Here is a 5,574-nt window from a genome sequence, read left to right as displayed (position 1 = left end):
TAGTATCTTAAAACTGTGAGCAAACATCCAATATTCTATATAGGCCACTAACATTGTTCTCAACGGTTTCAGCAACTAAGTAAGTAACACTTTAAATGATTAATATACACAGGAGCCAGGCATCAGAGTGGGTGAGCCCAAGGCGATGCATCTGCTGTCCTCTCATACTGCAATCTCTTCCCTGATTACAAGCATTCTTCTGCTCAGTGCCATGCAACAAAGTACTCGGAGGCCTTGGGAATCACCGGATTCTGTTGTGGGGTGCAAGGACTTAGGTGTGCGGGAGCCTGGAACCCCGGAGAACTGCCCCATCCTGAGGCGTCTTCGGCTGCAAGCAGACTGCCCTGTGGAAGGGCTGTTTTCTTCTGTGAAAGTTTTCAGCAAGAGCACACAGTGTTTTAATTACTTTTTTTTTTTTTTAACTACTCTTATACTCTTACTTTGTCATGAAGTTTTTCCACACAAAATAAATTTATAAATAAATGAGCTGAAAAAACAGGTTTTGAAGCATCACCTTACAAAGGTCACTAAATATTGCATAAGCTATGAAAACACAGATGTTAGATTTAATGTGTTATAAAAATAGTACTTCATAAAACTGGACTAATATTTAATTGATGTGACTTAAGGAAAGTACCAAATTGGGAACCTGATGAATTTTAAACCCAGATCATTGAACCTCAGCCTCACTGAACATCACGAGAAAGAAAAAATATGTAATACTAAATTTTACTGTTTCACTTCACTAAGGCTCTGAAAAATGATGTGTAAGATTAATGACTAAACCGCAACAGCAAAAGATTAAGACTGAACCAAATCAGGATTAAACCACATTTATTTTTTTCTTACAAAAAAATCCAAACAAATAATGAAATAAATGTATTTCTATAAGCATTCTATCCTGGGTTCCTTGTCCTAGAATTTAGTATACGGTTCATATTGAGAGTATGTCAACTCTTCTTCTGGATGTTATGACGTCTCCATCTTATAACCATGTTTCTCTAGTTCAGCTCTATAATAAAACATAAAGAACAGTATCAGTAGGCATTTCTTTATGATAAATCAAAAAATGTTTTTAAGAAATAGCACAATTTATAAATATTAAGTCCCCCACTTACAAACGAGCTCCATTCTGGAAGAACGTTCGTAAGTTGGATTCACTGGTAAGTCCAACAAAGTGTTTTCTTACACTGTATTTGCATTTTTGTTTCCATGGATATTGCTTTGTACTTCCTAGCTGTCCCCTCCACATCACCACTGCTTTTCCTCTTCCTTCCGGACATCCTGGGCTCTGTACAGCAAGCACATAGCAGCATAACTATGATAATGTCTAGCAGACATGTGAGCTACTGCTGTGATTTGCCTGCAACTAGAAATGATCATAATGCAAGGTCCACTGGTACCTGTGAAACTTTCCAACTTGCATGTAAGTCATGGACTTACTGAAAATTGATGAACTAAGCCTAGGACATCTACTTAAAATATTACTACATGGTTTATTTTAGAAAATAAACATATACACAAGGGAAACTGGATGTGAATCTCTTTTTTTTTCTTGGTACCAGGGATTGAACTCAGGACCTTATGTTTGCCAGGCAAGCACTTATTCCACTGAGCTATCTCTCCAGCCTGGATGTGAATCAATAATTTTATCTTCCTTAATTTTCCTATTGATCAATTTATGGAAGAAACTTGAGGGATTTACAATGATCTTCCAAATAATTCTCAAATACTATACAAGTGTTCTGTTCCTAATAAGTATTTAAATGCAGTTTTGTTCATTTTTGCTTTAGTGGTTGCTAGGGACTGAACTCAAAGCCTCATACAGACCTAGCATGTACTCTATCAGCTCTGCTCCCCATCCATTAGGTGTAAATTTGAAGAATCATTAATTTTAGTGGTAAGTACATATGAATATCAAATCTTTTAATAATTTTATAATCATAACATGTATTACAGCTATACACACAGAAGGAATAGACTGCTTCCCATATTGACATAATGTATTGTCCTAACCAATAAAGAAATTTTAGTCAAATTTAAGGATATGTAAGAATTTTGTATTAACCTTATGCAGTCAAAATAAATAGAATGTATTTATAAAATTTCGCTTCCCTAATTTCAAATGTGGATGAAAATATAAAAAACTTACATGCAAACATGCACTGAAGAGATACAGTATCATTTAACTTATCCAGGCTGAAATTTCAGTCATACTTTAAGAACCGACAATCTCAGTTGTTGATGTGCTTTGTATAAAACATTTGTATAAAAAAGTTTAACCCAATAATCAACTGGAACTACTCTGAATGACCATCTCTACTTCAATTCAGATTTTATAACTGACCATGAGAAAACTGGAGGAACTCTACAAGACATTATATAAAAGTACAGTGTGGTTAATATACTTTGTCCATTATATCCTGGAGGATAAAGATATCTGTTCAAGTATAATTTGGCTTAGGTACCATTATAATATTCTATGTGACTATAATGTAAAAAATCACATGGTAGAAATAATGTACAGTATTATTCATTTTTCCAAACTGCTTCATTTTGCTAATCTTTTAGTTATAATAGAAATACCTAATTTCCATGTATTTTATCAAAAAGAGACTATCTTATTATCTGTTTGTGTGAAGTGCTTAAGAGTGAGCTACTGGTATAAACACTGGTTTAGAAGAGTCCAGAGTGCAAGCCCTGCCTCTAGTCTTTGTTTCCTTAAATTTAAATTTTTTCATTAGGGTTCCTACCCCTCCCCTTAAGAAACTGAAGACTTTATTATCTGTCTTTCATAGATAATCACTTATCTCCTCTGTTTTGAGAGCTAAATGAGAGAAGTTATACACATGTAATATGGTATTAAAATAAGAACTAAAGCCAAAGGGAAGACTAAAAGCTGCTATTTTTGTTGATCACAGAAAGCTCCCTAAATGTTTCCTAGAAAAACTGTTACCGGTCTTCTGGGAATTTGGTAATTTTCTTTGAATCTCATCTTATGCTGAAAGTTTATATTTTTTCTATTTAAAATGGAAATAACTGTAAAACTTTTTTAAACATTAGTATTCGGCTCCCTTTTATGCAATCACTACTGGTAATTCACTTTTTCTTCTTTTAACAACAACAGCAACAATAACAATAAAACCCACTAGAGTTCATCTAAGAGTTAAATAACAAATAGGCCAAATTTATCCTGTTGGTTTGTGCATATTTACTTTTCTGATGCGAGGTGGTCACCAATGACATGTAACAAACTGTAAATAAAAAGGAAATGAAGTGCTGTCAACTAATTTCTTAGAAAAAATGCAAAGTTCTTTACTAGAATTTAACAGTATATTAAACTGAAAGAAAATAAATTGAGACCACTAGGTAGAAAACAATCACCAATATTATGAATATAGCATGAATAAAAAAATCCAAAAAAGACAAGTGGGGAGAAATCCAGCAGACCTGGAATGGCATAGAATACAGACAGCAAATGCAGACTACCTGAAGCAAAAGCAACAGCACCCTTTGCAAACAGAACCAGAACAGCACTTGCAGCAATAAGGAGGTCCTCAGCATCACTACTGTGACTGCATCTGATATGGTAAATCACAAACTACACTGGCTTCGAGTTTTTATGTAAGATGTAGTGTCAGGAAAAGCACCAAGCTTTCTCTCCTAAATACAGAGAAACAAATGCTATCAGGTGAGAACAAAACAGAAGAAAGAATGATACTCAGTTGGCTATACTGTATATCTGTTTTTCAAGATCATTACATTGAATGAGGAAAAAAGAAAATGGCAAATGGGTAGCCTGTTAGGTTGAGAATTTCTGTTTAACAAAAACCATATTCTAAATATATATATATATACACACACATATATATATATGCACACATACATCTATATAATCTTTACAATAACCCTATGAATAAAGTATTAATTATCTGTATTTTACAGTGAGAAAAGTGAGTCAAAGGAAGGCTGAACGATTTGTTCAAAGAATGTCAGAAAACAGTGAAGTAAGTTCTTTACTATGACTCATGACACCACAGTAAGGGCCTCCACACACATATTATAAAGATCAGGATGAACACCTTTGCAGGAAACTTGTTAATCAATACCAATTAGTTAAAGGACAGGTTGTGCTGTTCAATATGATAGTTATATGTGGCTGCATGTGTGTGTTACAGGGCACTGAACCCAAAGCCTCTGCACTGAGCTGTCTCCCTATCACTTTATTTTTTGAGGCAAGGGTTTAAATCACTCATATTCCCAGGCTGGCTCATACTTGTGATCCTCCTACGTCAGCCTCTCAAGAGTGCTGCGACTGCAGGCATGTACTCCCATATCCAGTTTTATGTGGCTACTTAAATTTTGAAAATTCTGGCTCTTCGTCTGCACTATCTACATTTCATGTGCTCAAGATTCATTTGTGACTACAGGTTTCTATACTGTATAGCTTACAAAACATTTCTATCACTACAGTAAGTTCTGTTTGACAGCACTAGTGATAACATCGATAACCTTAGATAAAAAGCGTGCCTTAAGAGCAGAATAAAAAGCAGATAATTTATCACTAAAGGATATATCACAGTTCATACACATACAAAAATCAAAGGGCCCAAAGGCAGGAACAGAGAAAAAAAGAGCACTTACAACAATTATACAAACAGCCACAAAGAATACAGTATATAGATAATGCTCTACTTTTTGCTACTCTTTTGTTCTCCCCAGTACTGGGGATAGAACTTGGGACCTTACGCTTGCCAGGCAGGCTTATGCCACTGAGCTTTTTTCCTGGCCCTAATCTCTATTTTTAAGACAGTAAAAAGGCAAGACAGTAAAAAGGCAAGAAGTAGTACCTTTAAGAAATTCAATTACTGACACATTTACTATGACAAGAAGTCTGATAAAAACAATAATCTCAACAATCTCTTGAATAATTTTTAAGAGAAAGGTGCTATCATAATGAATAGATCAAGAACAAAAATGTGATTCCTGAATGGAAAATGAAGAAAACTTCCTTCTGCCTTAATTTTTAAAATTTCAAGAAGGTATCAGAAAAGAAAAAAACTGAACTATGATTAAAAATATGGAATAGGACTTAACAGCATCAGACGGCCTGACAACATACGGCACAATATGACTCCAATGAAGAAGAAAAAGGAGATGCATATTTTACACAAAAAGTGGCAGGGCAAGATGTTCTCTAATGTGGCTCAGTTTTAAAATTTTACACACACACACACACACACACACACACACCACAATGCAAAAGCAAAGTAGACATACTTCATACAAAGAATTGAGTTGGCCCCAGAATAAAGTGAGGTTCATTTTAAAAACATCTTTTTAACAGCTATCTTTTGGTGAAAGAATATGACAAAGAATGGGTCCAATGCTTAGTACAAATAATGTAACTTTATCAGATGTCAGAAAGCAATATAATTCCTGACCAGCTATTTGTTCTTACATCTAAAATTGTAAAAGGAAACACATCAAAAAGACAAATTAGCCGGGGAGATGGCTCAGTGGAATAAGCGCTTCACTAGCAAGCGAAAGGGCCCGAGTTCAATCCCCGGTTCC

General features: G+C 34.8%; 1 non-coding gene across 1 annotated transcript in view; it reads right to left on the bottom strand.

The window, feature by feature from the left end:
• Positions 1-817: 817 nt before the first annotated feature.
• Sem1 overlaps positions 818-5,574 on the bottom strand; it is a 17,344-nt gene continuing 12,587 nt past the window's right edge. The window contains exon 3 of the transcript XR_002821425.1: positions 818-1,012. This is a non-coding gene — a transcript (SEM1, 26S proteasome complex subunit). The remainder of the gene's footprint in view (positions 1,013-5,574) is intronic.

This window comes from Octodon degus, unplaced genomic scaffold (assembly GCF_000260255.1).
Source record: "Octodon degus isolate 3935 unplaced genomic scaffold, OctDeg1.0 scaffold00050, whole genome shotgun sequence".
NCBI lineage: Eukaryota > Metazoa > Chordata > Mammalia > Rodentia > Octodontidae > Octodon > Octodon degus.
Note: the sequence above shows the minus strand (reverse complement) of the source record. Positions and strands in the feature narration are given on the sequence as shown.